A 25,204-nucleotide genomic window follows, 5' to 3' on the forward strand; every position below is an offset into this window, starting at 1 on the left:
ATTTGATTCCACGACTTTTGATTGTTCATATACAAAGTAGCAACCATGCTATCCGCAGCAACACTCTCCATTACTTCATCAAAGAATTTGATCAAGTTTGTCAGACATGATTTGCCACGAACATATCTGGTGGACCTTCTTGTCATTTATAAACTCATGCTATTCAGACCACGATTATCTTGTCCCAGATTACAGTCTCTACAAGCTTCCCCAACATTTCAGTGAGGTTAGACTGATGGGTCAGTAGTTCTAGGGTGTAGCCTATCACTACTGTTTCGAACAGGGTGCAGAATTTGCGACACTCCAGTCCTCTGTCATCACTCCCATATCAAAGGAGGATTGGACGATTCTGGCCAGTGGCTCCGCTATTTCCAACATTCCTTCCCTCAGTAACCCTCATACATTCCGTCTTGACCGGGTAAATGTTTATTGTGATACGGAAAGTGCTGGATTGAAATGGGTTGACTGAACTTGTTTGTTCAGTGACTGTAATTAACGTAAGTCTCCATGGAGCCTAATTGTGTCGCTGGAGGGTTTCCAACGTCTATTAATACAGGACTCCTTCCAATGTGTTATCCCATAGTATCACCCCGCCCCCCCCCCCCATCCCCACCCCTCCCACCGGCACTGACAGGGATAAGTGGCTCCAGAGTGAGGGAGAGGATAAATCAGAAGCTGAGAACAATCGATTGGAATGTTACAACAATGGGTCAGAATCTGAGAACAATCGATTGGAATGTGACAACAATGGACAGGAGTTTCTCGTGGGCGTCTGACTATCTTTCTACAAATTATCATCGGCTTTCTTTACAATATCGGATCTATTTCGCGCTTTTGACTATTCAAACGATTTACTATCCCATCCTCGGTATTGTTGGTGTCCCTGGTAAGTCTCTCTCTACCTAGCTATTAATGTTATAACCTATGATTAACTTCTGTACTGTTCTTGTCAATTACTCTGCCTTTCTTGCTAATATTGTTGTTCCTGGTAAGCCTCTCTATCCAGCTATTAGAACTATAGATCATGTTTCACTGCATTGCTGTTCCTTTTATTTAAATATTGGGAAGACTAAATCCACTGCCATCGGTTTCTGTCACAAATTCTGTCTCTGTCCACTGACTCTATCACACTCCCTGTCCAATGTCTGAGAACAAACCAGACTCTTCACAACGTCAGCGATTCCTTTCATCCTAAGCTAAGTTCCAATTCAATATCCTGTCGATCACTAACCCTGCCTACAGCCACCTCTATAATTTTGTTCATTTCCACATCTCCTTCAGTTCATCTACTTATAAACCCTCAGCCGTGCCTTTCTTAGATCCTCACCTGATGATTCCAATGTCTTCCTGGTCATGCTCACAATAACAAAGCTCGATAAACTGCAGCTCATTCAGAAATCTACTGGCTGCATCACAGCTCACACCCAGTCCAGATCACCCATCACCCCTGTACTCACTCACATAACCTACCTCCCAGTCTGGCAATGCCACAATTTTAATATAATCATACTTGGATTAAAAGCTCTAAATGGCCTCTGCCTTCCAATTATCCCCATTCCCCTGTCGGTTTCCCATATTCCTTCCATTTGTTCTATTTGAAGTGTTTATCATTTCTCGTTTTGAAGTGAATTTCATTCGCTATGGATCTGTCTCTGACTCTGATTTGGTCTAAGTACCATCATTGGTGCTGGTGCAGTGGAATCCACACTGCTGGGCATTTCTGGTGTAGCGTGCACAGTGCTCATGCTGGAAAGGGCACGAGTCTAAGAGTACCCTGCATGTACTGGTAGACTGAACAGGGGTCTGGATGTTATATCAACAACCTGTTCCAGCAGATTTGAAACTTGGCCTATGCATGTTCACTGACCACCTGTGTTAGTCACTCTCAGTTAAGCATATATTCAGCTGGCACAAGGAGTCCCCTCTAGGGTTATTGAAAAGGACCAGGCATCCAACTTACAGGTGAGGGGCTTTTGACTTACTTCTGCTATTGTAAAGTTAGTGGAGGTGCTGTGGATGGTTCTCTGGAGGTTGTGTTGTGAGCAGCTGCAGTCATTCAGGGAGGACAGAGGATTTAGTGACCCAACTCTAGACGAGGTATGGGGATTGTAGTTACAGTGTCTCTGGGTCTGTAACATGATCAACAAATAGAGCAGAGGTTGCAGATAGGGGAAGCTCTGTAAAGAGGGAGGAGGAGGGGGCTCTGCCCTACCCACCCCGGGTTTTCCAAGAGCACTATTCCTACCTACACCTAACCCAGGAGCAGTGTGTGAGGTGACTCTGATTCAATAAGGATGTGGTCACAGAGCTGTGTCACCTCCTGTAACACGACCTGGAGCCTGACACCAGGGTGAGGACGGAGCTGTCTGTAGCCGTAAAGGTCACAGTTTCATTAAACTTCTATGTATCTGGATCTGCCAGGCAGCAGCGGGCGACGTATCCATTATCTCTCTCTATGCTGTCCATTGATGTATCTGCTGGTTAATGGAGGCCATCTATGTCGGGTGAGGTGAATATATCATTTTCACCCTCCGCAGGGTGAAGCAGGGTGAGAGGTCCCGTGGCTTTGTCAGGGTAGCGGAATTCCTAATGGTGTAGGTGGCTCTGCGGGGCCCGAATGTCAACGGGGAGAGGTACAGGAACTGAAAGAACTCTCACTCCATTAATGTACAGTTGGTGTGGGAGCATGCCCAGTACATCATGTTGGTGAATGTCCACGACCCTGGCAGCAGCCACCATACCTTCATTCTGAAGCAGGCAGCCGGTCCCAACACTTCGGGCCTCTATGCAGAACCAGAATGTGGCTCCTCGGAGACAATGCCTACCTCACTCTGTACATGACTCATAATTCTACGCCCAGCATCAATGCCAACCAACCGCATGAAAATAACCTGTATATAATGTGAACAATGGAGTCACCAGGAACATGGTGGAACAGACCATCGGTGTGATGAAGCAATGCTTCCGATTTCTGAACCGCTCGGGGGGAGCTCTCCAGTACTCACTGGAGCAGCTTGTCTAAGTTCATGGTGTTCTGCTGCACCCTTCATATCATCATGATCATGAGGACAGGCATTGGCACCAGGAATCCGGAGGCTACCTCAGGAGGAGGAGTGAGGGAGGATATTTCCTGGATGCCTTCGACCCGGACAGGCTGTTGGAGAGTCACTGCTAAGAGTCCATTTCCCATGGGCAACTTCCCTTTCCCAACATTGATCCCCAATTCTCCACCATGACACGCATCTGAGACGCACCATCACAGTGTCCCCTTGGTCACTATGCTGCAATAAAAACCACCAATAAAAATCTTTTCATTAACATCTTTATCCAACAACACATCCAATTATACAAACAAAACTGAACTATTCACCCTTGGGTCTTCCCTTCGTGCCGGTCTTGTGGGTTCCCTCGACCTATCTAGTGCTCCTACACAGTGTTTCCCCAGTGACTGCAGCATGGCTAATGGAAGGCTGCTGACTTTTACTGGGCTGACTGCTGATGGCCTTGGAGGACGTCCTCGAGCAGTTCTGGGCCTTGAGGGATTCAAGACTGCACCACCTCGACATGGGCAGCAGCAGCCTGGGCTGGCTGATGGGTAACAGCAAGGACACTGGTGGCGTGACAGTGAAGGGATAAAACATACTGTCATCCTGAGAGAGGACAGCAGGTTCATGCTCCACGCAGACACTGTCACTGCCCCGGGGCAACACCTCAGCAATCCTAGTAATCTACTGGATCACAGATTGCTGGACTGCTGTGAGATCCTGCAAACCCCTTTGAACACTGAGATCCACAGCCTTGACGACAGCAGTCTGATCCTGCCTGGCAGCAAGCACGGATGTCATGACCTCAGCCTGACATTCCACTGCAGCATCGAGACTAGATTTTTTTAGATTTAGATTTAGATTTCAATATACAGCACCGAAACAGGCCCTTCGGCCCACCGAAACTGTGCTAACCATCAACCAGCCGTTTATACTAATCCTACACTAATCCCATATTCCTACCACATCCCCACCTGTTCTTATATTCCCCTACCACCTCCCTATACTCGGGGCAATTTTGTAATGGACAAGTTACCTATCAAACTGCAAGTCTTTTGGTGGTTGGAGGAACCCGGAGCACCCGGAGGAAACCCACGCAGACACAGGGAGAAGTTGCAAACTCCACGCAGGCAGTACCCAGAATTGAATCCGGGTCGCTGGAGCTGTGAGGCTGCAGTGCTAACCACTGCGGCACTGTGCTGACGTTGGGTGTCTGCCGCCTGTGCTGCAGTGGAAGCTGAGACAATGGTCACCAGACACTGTATCACGGCTTGGTCCGCTAGTGCTGTCATGGAGTTAGTGACTACTTCCACAGGGGAAAGAATGGGCTTCAAGCTCTGTACAATGTCCTGTGCCATGTTGGAGCCGGACTGCTCCATGTTCCTTGATCGTGACAATAAACTATCTGACAGGCCTGTCAATGGACAAAGTATCTCAGTCTACATGTCCATCAGCATTCTCCTGTGTGCTGCTCCAGCAATGTTCACATCTGAGTCCTGTGTATTATAACTCGTTTGTGACCTCGCCCTCTGGTGAGCTGACACATGAACTATCCTTTCCCCCTGGCCTGGCTGCAGCTCTGTCGTGCTCGGTGACTCACCACGTGTAGATTCCGACTCTATCTCAGCCTCTAAAGCACACACAGTGTAAGTATTTGAACTGTTGGCTGTGAGTATTAGACCAAGTGCTGGGGCTTCGCCATCAGTGCTGTGCTGCTGCTCTCTCCCTGTCTCCTGGATCTGCTGTGACTGGGAAGCTGGCAGTTTTGGATTGTCATTGGAAAGTATCAGATCAGAGGTGGAGGGTTGTGGTGAGGGATTGGGGGTGGAATGGAAAGCAGGAGGTCCACGGCCCCACCATCTGCAGCTTGTACATCATCCCATACAGCAGGATGAGTGGGAGGTGGGAGTTAAGAAGGGACATAAGGCAGGAACATAGCATCATCCTGAATTCTTTCGGTGATGCCAGATGCTACGGGCTCTGTCACAGCCGGACCCATGATGTGGAGCATCATCTCCTCCCTCAGGCTCAGGGTTTGAATGTCTGCCTGGTCCCCGCCGGTTCACTGCTGTTCTCTATGATTATGGGCCACCTTGTCCTTTAAGAGAGAGGGCAGAATGTCAGTGATTGTGTTGCACTGTGTTTGGGTGATGTGCCTGCCAAAGCTGAATAGCTGGAGATATGTGGAGATAATGAGATGTGGGTGTGAGGCTGGTATCAGGGGAAGGTGTGTGAGGGTGAGGTGGAGCATGTGAATGTTAGGTGCGAGTCCTGAGTGTTAAGTACTGCTGATGGGTGAGTGATGGGTGTGTGGTACATTGAGCAGTGTGAGAGGTTGGTTGTGTTGGGGGTAGGAGATGCCATGTGGAGATGAATTCCATGACATTGACCCGTGTGAGCTCATTAAACATCTCTGGCTCTGTTGTTATTTCGTCGGGGCCATACTTCATGCATTCACCTCCCTGGCCTCCTGCTCCCATTCCCTTCGGAGTGCGTTCCTTAAGGGTCTCCACACCACCCTACAGAAACATGGGCATTCCTCTCCTATCACCCTCCATGACTAAGGCCTCTAGCAGCACTAAAATAAAAGCAAACTACTGCGGATGCTTGAAATCTGAAACAAAAACAAGAAATGCTGGGATCACTCAGCAGGTCTGGCAGCTTCTGCGGAAAGAGAAGCAGAGTTAACGTTTCAGAAATGTTAACTCTGCTTCTCTTTCCACAGATGCTGCCAGACCTGCTGAGTGATTCCAGCATTTCTTGTTTTTGCCTCTAGCAACACATCCGTGAAGCGCACAGCCGTCTCCCCGTCCTAGTACTCCATTTACCTTGTCTCCAATAGCATCATTCACAGTCAGCAGCAGCAGCCTCCCGTGATTCAGTGCAGCTTCCCTTCAGGAGGGACAGACAGCCTTTAAAAGCTGAATGCTGGCTGAAAGACGAGCCAGGCTCACACACAGTTAGGTCCCTGTTAAGCGTGCAGACAGACAGCAGCGCGGGTCACCATGGGCGATACGTAGAATTCATGGAAATGAGGAGACAGCAGGAGCTTTGTGTGTCATCTGCCTCAACAGGAATGGACACAGGCAGATCATGATTACTTTGCCCAAAAAGCGATGAAAACCTGATTTTCTCGTTCTTGCTATTTCCCTTTCCATCTTTCACATTTACTCCCTCTCTCTCCCTCTTTTCACTTTCTGTCTCTTTCTCATAGAATCAGAGATTGATGCACCACAGAAGGAGGTCCGTCGGCCCATTGTGTCAGTGCTGTCCCTTTGAAAGAGCTATCTAACTAGTTCCACGCCCCCTCCCATTTCCCCAGACTCCTGCGTGTTTTCTCCTTTTGAAGTATTTGTTAAATTCCCTTTTGAAAGATATTATTGAATCTGCTTCCACCATGTTTTCAGGCAGTGAATTCCAGATCCCAACAACTCACTGTGTAAGAAAATTCTCTTCATTTCACCTCTGGTTCTTTGTCAATTACCTTCAATCTGTGTCTTCTTAATACTGAATTTTCTGACACTGGAAACCGTTTCACATTAATTCCCCTATGAAAACCGCTCATGATTTTGAATTCTATATGAAATCTCTTACCCTTCACTGCTCTAAAGAGAACAATCCCAGCTTTTCCAATCTCTCCATGCAACTGAATTCCCAGATCCCTGGTACCATTCTCGTAATTCACCTCTGTATCTTCACTACGTCCTTGACATCCTTACCAATGTGTGGCGATCAGAATTGGACACAATTCTCCAGCTGGGACCTAACCAATGATGTATAAAGATCAGCAGTTCCTCCTGAGTTTTATTACTCTGATTCTCTCTCTCTCTAACACCAAGGACACTACATGTTGCCTTCAAAGATCTGTGTGTGCACATGCCAGGTCTCTCTAATCCTGCACCCACTTTATAATGGTATCATTTAGATTATATTGTTTTTCCACATGCTTCCTACCCAAATGTCTCACTTCACACTTCACTGAGTTAAATTACATCTGCCATGTTCCTGCCCATTTTACCAGTCAGTCTCTGTCTTCCTGAAGTTTGTTAATATCCTTCTCATGTTTATTAACATTTCTGAGCTTCCATCCATCTGAAAATTTTGACATTGTCCTGGCTCTACACAACCCAACGGCAATAACAAACAGCAACAGTAATCCCGACTGTGACACTGGGGAATCCCACAGTGTACTTCCCTCCAGACTGAACAATAACCATTCTCCAATACTCTCTGCTTTCTGTCACTGACTTAATTTCCTGCATGCTGGCATTGTAAATAAAAGAACAGTCTCCCATTTATGTAATGTGTTTCATGACCACTGCATGTCCCAAAGTGACTTCCAATTAATGAATACTTCTTAACACTTAGTCAGTTTCATAATGTAGGAAACAGGGCAGCCAATTTCTACACAGCAAGATCCCACAAGTAACAATGTGATGATGATCAGATCTGTTTTTGTGATGTTGATTGAAGGGTAAATAGTGACCAGGACACTGGGGAGATTTCCCCTGCTCTTCGAAATAATCCCATGGGATCTTTAACATCCACCTGGGAGGGCAGTCGTGGCCTTGGTTTAACGTTTCATTCTAAAGATGGCACCTCTCACAGTGTAACACTCCCTTAGTACTGCACTGCAGTGTCAGCCTTGATTCTTGTGATCAAGTCCTGCACTGACACTTGATCCACGAAGCTTGTGACTGAAAGGGGAGAGAGCTACAAACTGAGCCAAGGCTGACATTGGTCCTTTAATCCCATGTGTTTCTAATGTGGTGACACGGCTGCTTTGTGGTAGTTTATCAAAAGCCTGGTGAAAGGATAGGAATATTGGGAAAGTGCAGGGAGTAACCATCATAGAATTATCGAATAGCACAGACTGAATGAGGTCATTCGGCCCATCAAGTCAGTGCTGGCCCTTTCAAAGAGCCAGTTCGTCCCACTCCGTGACTCTTTCACTATATTCTTGCAATTTTTTCTGCTTCAGGTATTTATCCAATTCCCTTTTGGGATCTATTATTGAATCAGTATCCATCAGTCTATCAGACAGTGCAGTCCAAATCCAAACCACTCTGAAACAAAAATCCAATCGCCTTAAATCTGTGCCTCTGGTTAGTGGCCCCTTGGACACTGAAAACAGTTTCTCTTTATTTAATTTATCTTAACCCTTCCTAATGTTAAACACCTCAATCAAGTCTCCTCTGAAAGTTCTCTGCTCTAAGCAGAACAACCCCAGCTACATAACTGTAATCGCTCATGCCTGGACAAATTCTAGTAAAACAGTTCTTTACCCTCTCCGAAGGCTTCATGTCCTTCCTAAAGTGTGGTTCCCGGTATTTGACACAAGACTCCAGGTGCAGCTAAATTAGTATTTTATATATGATTGGCATAATGGCCTTGCTTTTGCTCTTTCTTCCTCTATTTATCAAACCTCGGATCCCACATATTTATTAACGGTTTCGTTAACCTTTCCTACCACCTGCAAAGATTTGTGTACAAACACCCCAGGTGTCTCTGTTATTTCACTACCTTTACAGTTGTACCATATAACTTGTATTTTCTCCCCTCATTCATCTTTCCAAAATGTATTGCCTCACACATCTGCAATGCCAATTAAATATTGAGACGATTGAAGCCATTGTTTTCTGCCTCTGTTCCAAACATTTCCTATCAAGACACTCGATCCTTCTCCTTTGTAAATGTTTGAGAGCAAGCCAAACTGTTCACAAACTTGGTTACATAGTTAACCTTGAGATGTCTTGAGATGAGCTTCCTACCAAATATTCACACCATCAGTAAAACGGTCTATTTTCAGCGCCAGTGGAGTTGCATCGCTGGTTAAAGAGGAAATTAAAGCAAGAGTGAGGAAGGATATTAGCTCTGACGATGTCGAATATGTATGGATAGAGCTGAGAAACACTAAGAGACAGAAAACGTTAGTGGGGGTTGTGTAATTAGAGACGCATGCGATAAAGGAACATTTGTAATTATGGGTGTCTTTAATCTGTGCATAGATTGGTCAAATCAAATTTGTCACAACACTGTAGAGTAGGAAATCCTGGAGTGTGTACGAAATTGTTTTCTGGACCAATACGTTGAGGAACCAACTAGAGAACAGGCCATCCGAGACTGGGTATTGTGTAATGAGAGAGGAATAATTGACAATCCAGTTGTGTGAAATCCCTTGGAGATGAGCGACCATGATATTCTCGAATTCTTAATCAAGATGGAGAGTGACCTCGCTGAATCTGAGACTAGGGTCCTGAACATTAATAAAGGAAACTCTGAAGGTATGAGGCACGAGTTGGCAATGATGGATTGACTAATGTTACCTGAAGGGATGATGGTGGATAGGCAATGGCAAATATTCAAAGAGCGCATGGATGAACTGCAACAATTGTTTATTACTGTGTGGCGCAAAAGTAAAATGGGAAACCATGGCTTACTAGGAAAATTAGAGATAGCATTAAATTCCAAGAAGAGGCATACAAATTCACCAGAAAAAAACAACAGACCTGAGGATTGGGAGCAGTTTAGAATTCAGCAAAGGAGGTCCAAGGGCTTGATTAAGAATGGGAAAATAGAGTACGAGAGTAAGCTTGTGGGGAACATAAAAACTGATTGTAAAAGTTTCTGTAGGTATGTGAAGAGGAAAAAATTGGTGAAAACAAATGTAGGTCCCTTACAGTCAAACAGGGGAATTTATAATGGGGAACAAAGAAATGGCTAACCAACTAAATGCATACCTTGGTTCTGTCTTCACAACGGAGAACACAAATATCATACCAGAAATGTTGGAGAACACAGTGTTTAGTGAGAGAGAGGAACTGAAGGAAATCAGTATTAGTGGAGAAATGGTGTTGGGGAAATTGATGGGATTGACGGCCGATAAATCCTCAGGGCCTGATAATCTACATTCCAGATTACTTAAGGAAGTGACCGTAGAAAAAGTGGATGTATTGTTGGTCATCTTCCAAGATTCTAAAGATTGGAGGGTAGCTAATGTTACCCCACTATTTAAAAAGGGAGGTAGAGAGAAAGCAGGGAATTATAGACAAGTCAGCCTGACGTCGATAGTGCGGAAAATTCTAGAGTCCATTGTCAAAGATTTTATCGCAGAGCACTTGGAGAACAGTGGTAGAATCAGACAGAGTCATCATGGATTTACGAAAGGGAAATCATGCTTGACAAATCTACTAGAATTCTTCTAGGATGCAACTAGTAGAGTTGATGACGGGGAGCCAGTGGATGTGTTTATTTGGAATTTCAGAAGGCTCTCAACAAAGTCCCACATAAGAGATTAGGGTGTAAAATTAAAGCGCATGGAATTGGGGGTAGTGTATTGCGATGAATAGAAAATTGGTTGGCAGACAGGAAACAAAGTGCAGGAGAAAACCGGTCTTTTTCTGAATGGCAGGCAGTGACTCGTGGGGTACCACAGGGATCAGTGTTCGGGCCCCAGTTATTCACAATATACATTAATTATTTAGATGAGGGAACTAATTTTAATATCTCCAAATTTTCAGAAGAGACAAAACTGGGTGGGAGGGTGAGTTTTGAGGAGGATGCAAAGAGGCTTCAGGGTGATAGGGACAGGTTGAGTCAATGGGCAAATGCATGGCAGATGCAGTATAATGTGGATAAATATGAGGTTATCCACTTTGGTAGCAAAAACAGGAAGGCAGATAATCTGAATGGCTATAAACTGCGAGAGGGGAAAATGCAACGAGACCTGGATGTTTTCGGACACCAGTCGCTGAAGGTAAGGATGCATGTGCAACAAGCAGAAAAAAAGGCAAATGGTATTATGGCCAGTGACTCTGCTATTGCCACCATTCCTTCCCTCAGCAACCATTATTCTTCCCAACCAGATTGGGTAAATGGTCGGGTTTATTGTGGTAAAAAAATGATTGGATTGAAAAGGGTTAACTGAATCTGTTTGTTCAGTGACTGTAATTAATGTCAGTCTCCATGGACCCTAATTGTGTCACTGGAAGTTTTCCATCTCCTATTAATAAGGGGTTTCTTTCAATGTGTTATATCATAGTGTCAGCGGGAAAATTAGCACTCACAGAGATCAGCAGCTTCCGAGAGAGAGCGAGGAAAGATCAGAAACTGAGGACAATAGATCGGAATGTGATAACAATGGATCAGAATCTGAGAGCAGTAGATTGGAATGTTACAACAATTGGACAGTGACTGAGAACAATAGATTGGAATGTTACAACAATGGACAGGAGTTTATCCTCGGAGCTTTACTATCTTTCCACAAATTATGATCGGTACTCATTAAACACTCGTATCTATCGTGCACTCAAGATTATTCAATACATTTACTATCCGATCCTGGCTGCTATTTGTGTCCCTTGTAAGTCTCTCTATTAATCTATTAATTCTATAAACCATGTTTAATTGCATTACTGCTCCTGTAATTTACTCTGCCCTTCTTGCTGCCATTGTATTCCTGGTGAATATCCCCAGCTATCAGCTCCATAAACCATTGTGAACTGTATTACAGTTCTCGTAATTTACTCTCTCATCTTTGCTGCTGTTGCTGTCTCTATTTCAGGCTAGGAGATCTGTAAACCCTGTTTCACTTCAATGTTGTTTTGCAATGTAAATTTTGGGAAGACTGTAGCCAATGTCATTGGTCTCCATCACAAACTCCATCCCCTATCTGGGAAGCACATACTCCACGCTGCCCAATATCCGAGGCTCAACCAGACAGTTTACAACTTCTGTGTTATATTAAAACCTGAGCTGAGTTCATCTCCATATTCTCTCCATCACCAACCCAACCTACTACCACCTCTGTAATATCACTCATCTCCACCTCTGCCTCAGCCCATTTGCTGCATAAACCCTCATCCCTGTCATTGTTAAATCCACACTTGACTATTCCAATTCTATCCTGGTCACCCTCCCAGTTATAAAACTCCATAAACCACAGCCCATACAGAACGCTGCTGCCAGTATCCTAACTCACACCAAATCCCGATCACCCGAAACCTCTGTGCTCACTGATCTACATTGGCTCCCAGTCTGGCAGCACCTTAATTTTAATATTCTTATTCTTGTGTTTGAATCCCTCCATGACCTCACCCCTCTAATTAGTCCCATTCCTCTATCCATTCCCATATTCCTGAAAATCTTTTGACTTCAAACTTTTTCAGTTCTCCTTTTAAAGTGAATTTCTTTCCCTCTGTATCTGAGCCGATTCAAGATTTTAGACTTTACAACACTACTGGTGCTGACGGTACAGAAGCTGTAATCCATAAAGAGATGTGAAATTCTACTGTGGCCTGCACAATACCCCATGCTGGGCAGAGCTCCAGCCCAGTTGTATCATTTATGTGCTGTTAGTGTAGCCTTCACAGCCGGCCAGTTCCAGTGTGGCCTGCACAATGCACCATGTTGCGCAGGGTTCCAGCTCAATCGTACCATGTATGTGTTGTTCCTTTGAGGGTGGGTTTGAATTTAATATCAATGTACCATTCCAGCAGCTTTGATGGACGTCGTTGAAACTTGGTCTGTGGATGTCCACTGAACGCCTGTGTTAGTCACTCTCAGCTGAACATACATTCAGCAGCACGAGGAACCCCCTCTGGTATTATTTAAAAGGACCAGGCATCCAACTTACAGTTGACGGGCTTTTGACTTACTTCTGTTATTGTAAAGTTATTGGAGGTGCTGTGGATGGTTCTCTGGAGGCTGTGTTGTGAGCCGCTGCAGACATTCAGGGAGGACAGAGGATTTCATGACCCAAGACTGGACAATGAATAGGGACTGTACTTACGGTGTCTCTGGGCTATGACATGACCAACAACTGGAGCAGAGGCTGCAGAGAGAGGAAGCTCTGTAAAGTGGGAGGAGGAGCGGGCTCTGCCCTACTCACCCCGGGTTTTCCAAGAGCACTTTTCCTACCTAAACCTAACCCAGGAGCAGTGTGTGAGGTGGTCATATAGCAGTGTCACCTCCTGTAACACGACCTGGAGCCTCACACCAGGGTGAGGATCGAGCTGTCAGTGGCTGTTTAGGTCACAGTTTCATTGAACTTCTGTGTATCTGGATCTTTCCAGAGAGGAGCAGGAGACATATCCAACATAGAGTCACAGAGAGTGATAGAGATATTTACGACACAGAAGGTGGCCATTCAGCCCCTCTGCGACAGCTCTCTCTGGAACAATTCAGTCAGCCCCAATCCCCCGCTCAATCCCCATATCCCTGCAAGTTCCTTTCCTTCAGGTGTCCATCCAGTTTCCTTTTGATATCATTGATTGTCTCAGCTTCCACCACCCTCATGGGCAGTGAGCTCCAGCTCATTACTATCCACTGTGTAACAAGGTTCTTCCTCATATTCTCCCTGCATCTCCTACCCAAAACCTTCCATTTGTGTCCCCCTAGTCTGTGTTTCATCAGTTAATGGGAGCAGTTTTTCCTTGTCTATCGTATCCAAGCCTATCATAATCTTGTAAACCTCTATCAAATCTCTCTCAATTTCCTTTACTCCAGGGAGAACAACTCCATCTTCTCCAAACTAAACTTGTAACTAAAACCTCCATCCGTGGAACCATTCTGGTAAATCTCCTCTGCACCCTCTCAGGGACCTTCACATCCTTCCGAAAGTGTGGTGACCAGAACTGGACATAGTTCTCTAGGTGGGGCCTAACCAAAGCTTTATAACGTTCCAGCATAACTTCCCTGCTTTTGTATCTTTGTCTCTGATGATGAAACTCAAGATCTGATATGCTTTGTGTTGGAGAAAATCCAGACTGTGCCCAATTGGTGAACAAATTCTCTGGACTCAGACGTTGAGAACAAACACTTTATTGCATGATATCATGGGGGAACACACCTTACCTAAAGGCGGTCCAGTGCTACTCCCAAGAGCTACAGATCACCGTCGACTTATATAGTATAACAGAGGCAGAGCTAACAATTTCACAATTAGATAAACGCCCACAAGATGATCACAGCATCGCCTACGTGACTGTGCACCACGCAAAGTCTGAGGACAGCAAAACATCAGTTTCAACAATAACAAGCTCGTTCCTTAATTCAATGCCCACTCCAGACACTATATCTGGCCGTTACTTCTGGCTAGGTTGCACAAACATGATAAAAGCGGAAGAGTCAGCAACGAACAGTCTGTGTTCACTTCCCCAAAATCCATCATGAGCTCTGTCCCTTCCTAAGACAGTGGGTTGTGGTCAGTTGCTCTGTCTACATTTTATGACCGTTGGTTATGTTAGCTACAAGCTGCGTCCTGTATTTCCATTTCTACAAAGTTAAGTAATAATTAGCAAAGCTCAGAAAATTCACCAACACTTTGCTAAACAGCCTCCTAATATGTCCTGCCACATTCAAAGATCAATTCATATGGAGGCCCAGGTCCCTCTGATCCTGCACAATATTTAGAACTGTGTCATTCAGCCTACATTGCTTTCCTATTCCTTCTGACGAAATACATCACCTCACACTCCTCTGTATTAAATGCTACCTGTCCCTTCTCTGTCCATTCTGCCAGCCTATCTATGTCCTATCTATGCGCAAAGGAAAAGGAAGCATTTTTAAGGGCTGGAAGGCTAGGAACAGATGAAGCACTTGAGAAATATGAAGACAGTGGGAAGGAACTTAAGCAAGGAGTTAGGTGGGCTAAAAGGGGTCATGAAAAGTCATTGGCAAACAGGATTAAGGAAAGTCCCAAGGCTTTTTATACATAGATTAAACAGCAAGAGGGTAACCAGGGAAAGGGTTGGCCCACTCAAGGACAGAGAGGGAATCTATCCATGGAGCCAGAGGAAATGGGCGAGGTGCGAAATGAATACTTTGCTTCAGTATTCACTAAGGAGAAGGACTTGGTGGATGATGAGCCGAGGAAAGGGAATGGAGATAGTCTCAGTCATCTCATTATCAAAAGGGAGGAGGTGTTGGGTGTCTTGAAAAGCATTAAGGTAGATAAGTCCCCAGGGCCTGTTGGGATCTACCCGAGAATACTGAGGGAGGCAAGGGAAGAAATTGCTGGGGCTTTGACAGAAATCTTTGCATCCTCATTGGCTACAGGTGAGGTCCCAGAGGACTGGAGAATAGCCAATGTTGTTCCTTTGTTTAAGAAGGGAGGCAAGGATAATCCAAGAAATTATAGGCCGGTGAGCCCTATGTCAGTGGTAGGGAAACTATTAGAGAGGAGTCTTCGGGACAGGATTTACTCTCATTTGGAAACAAATGAACTTATTAGCGAGGGACAGCATGGTTTTGTGAGGGGGAGGTCGTGTCTTACTAATCTGATTGAGTTTTTTGAGGAAGTGACGAAGGTGATTGATGAGGGAAGGGCGGTGGAAGTTGTCGGTATGGACTTTAGTAAAGCCTTTGACAAGGTCCCGCATGGCAGACTGGTGCAAAAGGTGAAGTCACACGGGATCAGAGGTGAGCTGGCAAGATGGATACAGAACTGGCTTGGTCACAGAAGACAGAAGGTAACAGTGGATGGGTGTTTTTCTGAATGGAGGGATGTGACTAGTGGTGTTCCGCAGGGATCAGTGCTGGGACCTTTGCTGTTTATAGTATATATAAATGATTTGGAGGAAAATTTAGCTGGTCTGATTAATAAGTTTGCAGACGACACATAGGTTGGTGGAGTTACGGATAGTGATGAGGATTGTCAAAGGATACAGCAGGATATAGATCGGTTGGAGACTTGGGCGGAGAAATGGCAGATGGAGTTTAATCTGGACATATGTGTGGTAATGCATTTTGGAAGGTCTAATGCAGGTGGGAGGTATACAGTAAATGGCAGAACCCTTAGGAGTATTGACAGGCAGAGATCTGGGCGTACAGGTCCACAGGTCACTGAAAGTGGCAACGCAGGTGGATAAGGTAGTAAAGAAGGCATACGGCATGCTTATCGTCATTGGTCTGGGCATAGAGTATAAAAATTGGCAAGTCATGTTGCAGCTGTACAGAACCTTAGTTCGGCCACACTTAGAATATTGCTTGCAAGTCTGGTCGCCATACTACCAGAAGGACGTGGAGCCTTTGGAGCCGGTACAGAGGAGGTTTACCAGGATGTTGCCTGGTCTGGAGGGCATTAGCTATGAGGAGAGGTTGAAAATACTCAGATTGTTTTCACTGGAACGACGGAGGTGGAGGGGCGACCTCATGGAGGTTTACAAAGTTGTGAGCGGCATGGACAGAGTGGATAGTCAGAACCTTTTTCCCAGGGTGGAAGAGTCAGTTACTAGGGGACATAGGTTTAAGGTGCGAGGGGCAAAGTTTAGAGGGGATGTTCGAGGCAAGTGTTTTACGCAGAGGGTGGTGAGTGCGTGGAACATGCTGCCAGGGGAGGTGGTGTTAGCAGGTAAGATAGCGACGTTTAAGAGACATCTTGACAAATATATGAATAGGAAGGGAATAGAAGGATATGGGCCCCGGAAGTGCAGAAGGTATTAGTTTCGGCAGGCATCAAGATCGGCGCAGGCTTGGAGGGCCGAATGGTCTGTTCCTGTACTGTACTGTTCTTTGTTCTTTGCTCTGTTGCAGACGGTTTGTAGCATCCTCCCTGTTTACCACACCTGCAAGATTGGTATCTTCGGAAAATTTTGAAATTCTACTTCGCATTCCAAGATCCATGTCATTTATATATACCAAAATAAAAACAGTGTTCCTAAGCACTGAACCTTAGGGAACATCACTGTCTACCATCCTCCAGTCTGAAAAACAACCATTTAACACATTTCTCTTTTTCATGTCCTCTGGGCAATTTTTGATCCAATTGGATACTATTCCATGAGGTTCAATTTTATTAACCCAGCTTTTGTGTGGTTCTTCATCAAATAATTTCATAAAATCCACGAAGACAACATCCACCACATTCCCTTCATCAACCTTCTCTGATTTTCTAAATAAATTCAATTAGTTCATCAAGCATGGTCTGCCTTTTAGATATCCGTGCTGACAATCCTCAATTAACTCAATCTCTCCAAGTGTGTGTTGTCCTTTTTCCCTGATTAATGCTTCTAAAACCTTACTCACCACTGATGTTAAACTAACTGACCAGTAGTTGCGAGGCCTGTGTGTTCCCCATTGATAATTCTGGGAGTTGAGGGTGACCATCTACGTCATCATTTTCTCCCTCAGCAGGGAGAAGCAGGATGAGAGATCCCGTGGATTTGTCAGGACAGCGGGATTCCTGATGGTGTATGTGGCTCTGCGGCCCCCATGTCAACGGGGAGAGGTACAGGAACTGAAAGAATTCTCGGTCCATGAATGTACAGTTGTTGTGTGAGCATGCCCAGTATATCATGTTGGTGAATGTCCACACCACTAACCTGGCAGCAGCCACCATACCTTCATTCTGATGCAGTCAGCCGGTTCCAGCACTTTGTCCCCCCATGCAGAACCAGAATTTGGCTCCTTGGAGATAAAAGAAACCGTTCTCTAGATGCAGCCCATGTTTCTACACCCACAAACCACCTCCCACCGCCAACCAACCTCGCACAATTAACATGTGTATCACGTGAGCAATGGAGTCACCAGGAACATGGTGGAACAGACCATCGGTGTGATGAAGCAATGCTTCTGATGTCTGAACCGCTCGGGGAGAGTCCATAAATAAACACTGGAGTAGGTGTTCAAGTTCATGGTGTTCTGCTGCACCCTTCATATCATCAACATCATGAGGTCACAGTCATTGGCACCAGGAATCCGGAGCACACCTCAGGAGGAGGAAGAGGAGGCAGGGAGGATATTGCTTGGATGCCATCGACCCGGACAGACTGTCAGAGAGACCCTGCTAAGATTCCAGTTCCATAGGAGAACTTCCCTTTCCCACCATGGGTTCCCCATTCACCACCATTACACCCTTCTGAGACGACCCATCACAGCGTCTCCTTGGTCATCATCCTGCCCTAAAAACCACCAACAAAAATCTTTTCATAAACATCTTTATCCAACAACACATCCAATTATACAAAAAAAACTGAACTATTCACCCTTGTGTATTCCTTTAGTGCCTGTCTTGTGGGTTTCCTCGACTTGCCTAGTGCTCCAACAGAGTGTTTCTCCAATGACTGCAGCATGGCTGGTGGAAGGCTTCTGACATTCACTGCGGAGACTGCAGGTGGCCTTGCAGGACATCCTCGAGCAGCTCTGGGCCTTGAGGGCTTGGATTCAGACTGCACCACATCAACATTGGCAGCAGCAGGCTGGGCTGGCTGATGGGTAACAGCAAGGACACTGGTGGAGTGACAGTGAAGGGAGAACAAATACTGTCATCCTGAGAGGGGACAACAGGTACATGCTCCACGGAGACACTGTCACTCCCCCGGGGCGACATCTCAGCAATCCTAGTAATCTACTGGATCATAGATTGCTGGACAGCTGTGAGAGCCTGCAAACCCCTTTGAACACTGAGATCCACAGCCATGATGACAGCAGTCTGATCCTGCATGGCAGCAAGCATGGATCTCATGTCCTCAGTCTGAGCTTCCACTGCAGTACTGAGATGTTGGTTGTCTGCTGTCTGTGCTGCAGTGGAAGCAGAGACAATGGTCACCAGACACTGTATCAGGGCTAAGTCCGCTAGTGCAGTCATAGAGTTAGTGACCAATTCCACAGGGGAAAGAATGGGCTTCAAGCTCTGTGAAATGCCCTGTGCCACGTTGGAGCTGGACTCCTCCATGTTCCTTGACAGTGATAACAGACTGTCTGACAGGCCTGTCAATGGACAAAGTATCTCAGTGTACATGTCCATCAGCATTCTCTTGTATGCTGTTCCAGCAATATTTACATCTGAGTCCTGTGTATTATAACTCGTTTGTGACCTCACCCTCTGGTGATCTGACACATGAACTATCCTTTCCCCCGACCTGGCAGCAGCTCACTCGTGCTCGGTGACTCACCACGTGCAGATTCCGACTCTATACCAGCCTCTAAGATACACACAGTGTGAGTATTTGATCTGGTGACTATGAATTTCAGACCAAATGATGGGGCATCACTCTCAGTGTTGTGCTGCTGCTCTCTCTCTGTCTCCTGGAGCTGCTGTGACTGGGGAGCTGGCAGTTTTGGGTTGTCATTGGAAAGTATAAAATCAGAAGAGGAGGGTTGGGGTGAGGGATTGGGGGTGGGATGGAAAGCATGAATTTAAGGTCCCGCCATCTGCAGCTTGTACATCATCCCAGACAGCAGGAGGAGGGGGAGGTGGGAGTTAAGAAGAGACATAAGGCAGGTGCATAACATCATGCTGAATACTCTGGGTGATGCCGGATGCTACGGGCTCTGTCACAGCCGGTCCCATGATGTGAGGAACCATCTCCTCCCTCAGGCTCAGGGGATAAAGGTCTGCCTGGTCCCTGTCGGTTCACTGCTGCTCTCTGTGATTGTCGGCCACCATGTTCTGTAAGAGAGAGGACAGAATGTCAGTGATTGTGTTGCACTGTGTTTGGGTGATGTCCTTGGCACAGTTGAATAGCTGCGGGAATGTGGAGTCAGTGAGAGGTGGGTGTGAGGCTGACATCAGTGGAACGTGTGTAAGGGTGAGATGGAGTATGTGAATGCTAGGTGTGAGTCCTGAGTGTTAGGGACTGCTGATGGGTGAGTGATGGGGGTGTGGTCTATTGAGCAGTGTGAGAGTTAGGTGGTGTTGGGGTTAGGCGATGCCATGTGGAGATTAATTCACTCACATTGACCACCCGTGTGAGCTCATTAAACTTCTTCTGGCTCTGCTGCCAGGTCCTCAGGGCCAGACTTCTTGGATTGACCTCCCTGGCCACCTGCTCCCATTCCCTTCGGAGGACGTTCCTTGAGGGTCTCCAGCCCACTCCACGGAAACAGGGCCTCTCTCCTTTTTCAGACTCCATGACTAAGGCCTCCAACACAACATCCGTGAACAACAGAGCCCTCTCTCTGTCCTAGATTCCATTGACCTTGTCTCCAATTGCAGCATTCCCAATCAGCAACAGCAGCCTCCTGTGATTCAGCACAACTTCCCGTTAAGAGGGACAGACTGCCTTGAAGAGCTGAAGCCTGGCAGAAACACGAGCCAGCCTCACACACAGTTAGGCCCCTGTTAAACATGCAGACAGACAGCAGACCGGGTCACTTTGTGGTGTACAGAGAATGCATGGAAATGAGGAGGCAGCAGGACGTTTCTGTGTCACCGGTCTCAACAGGAACGGGGATGGGCAAATCATGACTCCTCTGCTGAAAAAGTGATGCAAACACGATTTTTTCGCACTTTCTATTGACCTTTCCCTCTTTCACGTTTTTTGTCTCTCTCCCTCACGCACTTCACTCTTTGTCTCTTGCTCGTAGAATTAGTGATTGGCGCAGCACAGAAAGAGGCTATTCGGCCCATTGTGTCAGGACTGTCTCTTTGAAAGAGCTATCTAATTAGCTCCTCTCCCCCAGACTCCTGTTGCCAATGTGGAAAAACCTTTCCTTCAATCTCAGTTTCTCCCTCTTGCAGCAGTCACACAGCTTCCAGCCTCTTCACACAGCCACAGTCAGCTGAACCTCGTTAACTACTCAGCACCTCCAATTAGGCAGCAGCCAACCCCAGTGCTGTACTTGTCCTCTGAGTATTTAATGGGGGACAGTGCAGAGTGAGCTTTATTCTGGATCTAAGCCGTGCTCTACCTGTCATGGCAGTGTTTGATGGGGACAGTGTAGAGTGAGCTTTACTCTGCATCTAACCTGTACTGACTCTGCCACAAACATGTGTTCATCTAAAACTCTTCTGCCTGTATCTAAACTCAAAGCAAGTCCCGTTCATCCATCACTCCAGTGCTCGTTGACCTACATTGGCCCCTGCTCCGGCAACATCTTGATTTGAAAACTCTCATCCTCATGTTCAAACCTAACTCATTCTGAAATGCCCAGTGATGAAACTGTCTCCTCAAAATACTAAATGTTATTTTGTTTGTTAGAACCACAGGGACTGCAGTGGTTCAAGATGAAGACTCACCATTTTCTCATGGTAACCAGGGATGGGGAAGTAATGCTGGCCTTGTCAGTATCACCCATATCCTGAGAACAAATAGACAGGAAATAAAATAGTAATAAAATCAATGAATTTGGAATTGACGGATTGAAACCAGGCGAGGTCTGTGATCAGAGTGAGACGTCATACCCAATAAACAAATTATCAACACAATTTATCTCACCAGCTCCTTGTAACTGTCTTTCTGCTGTTGTCTTCATCAGAAAACAAGTAACAATTAATGTCGGGATTAAAAACTACTGAATGTCAATTGTTCACATGAGATACGTACTCAATGGTTTCTGTTATCAGACAGTCAGAGAATCACACAGCACAGGAGGAGACTATTTAACAAATCGTACCAGTTCCAGCTGTTTGAAGGAAATTTTCAATTATTCCTCTCCCCTGTTTTTTCTCCCAGTCCAGAAAATCACCTTGTTAGTATTGATCCAGTTCCCTTTTGAAAGTTTCTGTTAAATCTGCTTCCACAACCCTTTCAGGAAGTGAATTACAAATCATAAACACTCGCTGTGTAAAGAAATGAAAATCTCCTCATCTCTCCTCTGTTTGTTTGTTAATCAACATTAAACTGTTTTCCCTGGTTCCTGACCCTTCATCCAGTGAAACCAGATTCTCCTTATTTATTGTAGCAAAACACATCATCATTTTCAGGCCCTCTATTAAATCTCCCTTTTAGCTTCTCTGCTCCAAGGAGAACAATCCCAGATTCTCTCCCCATAACTGAAGTCCCTCATCCCTGTTACCATTCTAGTATAACACCTAGGTACCATCTCCAAGGCCTTGGAATCTTCATAAAGTGTGGTGTCCAGAATTGGAAACAATATCCCGGCTGAGGCTCAAACAGTCATTTCTAGTCTTAGCGGAATGTTCTTGTGTTTTTTTTTAATTCTTTGCTTCTAGTTATAAAGCTAAGGATCACGGATGCCTTTTTAAAATCTTCACAACTTGTCCAGCCACCATTGAAGATTTGTGTACATACGCACCCAGTCTCTGTGCTCCGGTACCATCTTTTAAATGGTGCAGTTTAGTTTCTATTCACTCCCCTTATTCTCCCTCACAAAATAATCACTTCCCCAATTCTATGTGTTAAATTTCATTCACCATATGTATTCTCATTTCACCAGCTGACTGCCCATGTCCTCCTGAAGCAGCTACTATCCTTCACACTGGTTACTACATTTATAATTTTCCTGGCTTATGCAAATGTTGAGACTCTGCTCTTCACAGGTAAGTCTTTGTCATGTATCCATTTATCTATATGTCAAGAAGAGTACTGGTTCTAATACTGACTCCTGAGAAATTGCACTGTATACTCCCCCTCCTCCACCAGTCTGAACAATGTCTGTTCACTACTTCTCTCTGCATTCTGTCCCTGAGTCAGTGTCATATCCACACTATCACTGTCACATTAATCCATGTGTTCCATTTTCATAACAGGGTCTATGAAATGTCATTTGATCACAAGCCTTTTGAAAGTCTGTTCACATAAGTGTATATACATAATTGCATAAGCATGTGCAGGGGTGGAAGATGCTGGTATGGTTCTGAATGAATACTTCGTGTTTCACGTTACAAAAGAGGGGTATGATGTAGATATTGTAGCTAAGGAGGAGGAATATGAAGTATTTGATGTGATATCCAGCGGGAGAGAGGAAGTATTATTGGGATTAGCATCCTTGAAAGTTGATAAGTCACCAGATCCGGATAAAATGCATCCTCGGCTGTTAAAAGAAGCAAGAGAGGAAATAGCAGAGGGTCTGACCATCATTTTCCAGTCGTCAGTGGGTACAAGTGTGGTGCCAGAGGATTGGAGTACTGTTTACATTATACCTCTGTTTATAACGGGAGCCAGGGTTAGACTGAAAAATTACAGGCCAGTCAGTCTAACCTCAGTAGTGGGCAAATTATTAGAATCTATTCTGCGAGACAGGATAAACTGTCTGTTAGAAAGGCACAGGCTAATCAAGGATATCAGCATGGATTTGTTAAGGGACGCTCTAGTTTGACCAACTTGTTTGAATTTTTTGAAGAAGTAGCAAGGAAGATAGGTGAGGTAGTGCAGTTCATGTGGCCTACATGGATTTTTTTATCAAGGCTTTTGACAAGGTCCCACATGTCAGACTGGTTAAAAAAAATAAAATCCCATGTAATCCAGGGAAATACAGCCAGGTTGATACAAAATTGGCTCAGTGGCAGGAAACAAAGTGTAATTGCTGACGGGTGTTTTATTGACTGGAGGGCTGCTTCCAGTGGCGATCCATAGGGCTCAGTACTGGGTCCCCTGCTGTTTATGGTATATATTAACGATTTGGACGTAAATGTAGAAGCATGATCAAGAGGTTTGTCGATGACACACAGATTGGCCGTGTGGTAGATAGCGAGGAGGATTGCTGTAGGTTGCAGGAAGATATCGATGGCAGAAAAGTGCCAAATGGGATTCAACCTGATTAAGTATGAGGCGATGTAATTGAGGAGGTCAAACAAGGCAAAGGAATATACGATAAATGGGAACATGTGAGACGTGTAGAGGAAGTGAGGGACCTTTGGAGTTAATGTCCACATATACCTGAAGGTAGCAGGACAGGTCGATGAGGTGGTTAAGAAGGCATATGGAATCAATTCCTTTATTAGCCAAAGTATAGAAAATAAGAGCACAGAGGTTATGCTGGAACTGTATAACTCTTTGGGTAGACCATAACTTGAGTACTGTGTGCTGTTCTGGTGACCTCATTACAGAAAGGATGTAATTGCACCAGAAAGGGTAGAGAGGAGATTTAAGAGGACGTTGCCAGGACTGGAAAAATGCAGCTATGAGGAAAGATTGGATAGGCTGGGGTTGTTCTCCTTGGAACAGAGAAGGCTGAGGGGAGATCTGATTGAAATGTACAACATTTTTAGGGGCCTAGATGGAGTGGAGGTGAAGGGTCTATCCACCTTAGCAGAGAGGACAGCGATGAGGGGGCATAGATTTAAAATGATTGGTGGAAAGATTAAGGGGGAGTTGAGGAAAACATTTGTTAACCCAGAAATAGGAAATTGGCTCAGGGGCAGGAAACAAAGGGTAATTGTTGACGGGTATTTTAGAAATTGGAGGGATTATTCCAGTGGCGTTCCGCAAGGCTCAGTACTGTGTCCCCTGCGTTGGTGTGAGTCTGGAACTCACTGCCTGAAAGGGTAGTTCAGTCAGGGACCCTCAACCCATTCAAAAGAAGTCTGGATATGCAGCTCAAGTGCTGCAATCTGCAGGGTTATTAACCAAATGCTGGAAGGTGGGATTCGAATAGATAGATCGTTTATCGGCTGGCACAGCAATAACACGCCAAGCGGCCTCTTTCTGTACCTTAACCTTTCTTTGTTTCTATGATTCCATTACACGAAACTCGCTATTCTCATTATCACTCACAGTTATGTCCGCAACGAACTCGATCAAGATTAGAAAATGATTTCCCGTTAACCTATCTCTGCTGCTTGTCATTTATTAACCCATGATTTTACAGGCAACGAGTGCTTCGTGCTGGGTTACGGCCTCCAGAAGTTTCCAACCACCAACATTAGACTGATTTGTCAGTAGTTACACGGTTTGTCCAACCTCTCCTTTTGTAAACAAGGTGTAAATTTTCAGCCTTCCAGTCCTCTGTCAGCACTCCCATATCCAAGGAGGATTCGAAGATTCTGACCAGTGCTGCTGCTGTTTCCACAATTCTTTCCCTCATTGAACCTCAGATATCCTATCCAGACTGGATAAATGTTCTACTTTATTGTGGTACAAAATGTGTTGGATTGAAAGGAGTTAACTGAACCTGTTTGTTCAGTGACTGTAATCAATGTCAGTCTCCATGGACCATAATTGTGTCACTGGAGGGTTTCCATCTTCTATTAATAAGGGGCTCCTTTCAATGTATTATCCCATATTGTCAGCGGGAACATCACTACCGGAATTAACAGGGATCAGCAGCTCCAGAGAGAGAGGGAGAGGATAGATCAGAATCTGAGAACAATAGATTGGAATGTTACAGCAATGGGTCAGAATCTGAGAATAATAGACTGGAATGTTACAACAATGGGTCAGAATCTGAGAACAATAGATTTCAATGTTACAACAATGGGCAGCAGGAGTTTCTCCAATTGGTTTTACTGGCTCACTGCAGATTACTACTGGATAACA

The sequence above is a fragment of the Heterodontus francisci genome, unplaced genomic scaffold (assembly GCF_036365525.1).
Source record: "Heterodontus francisci isolate sHetFra1 unplaced genomic scaffold, sHetFra1.hap1 HAP1_SCAFFOLD_217, whole genome shotgun sequence".
Lineage (NCBI taxonomy): Eukaryota > Metazoa > Chordata > Chondrichthyes > Heterodontiformes > Heterodontidae > Heterodontus > Heterodontus francisci.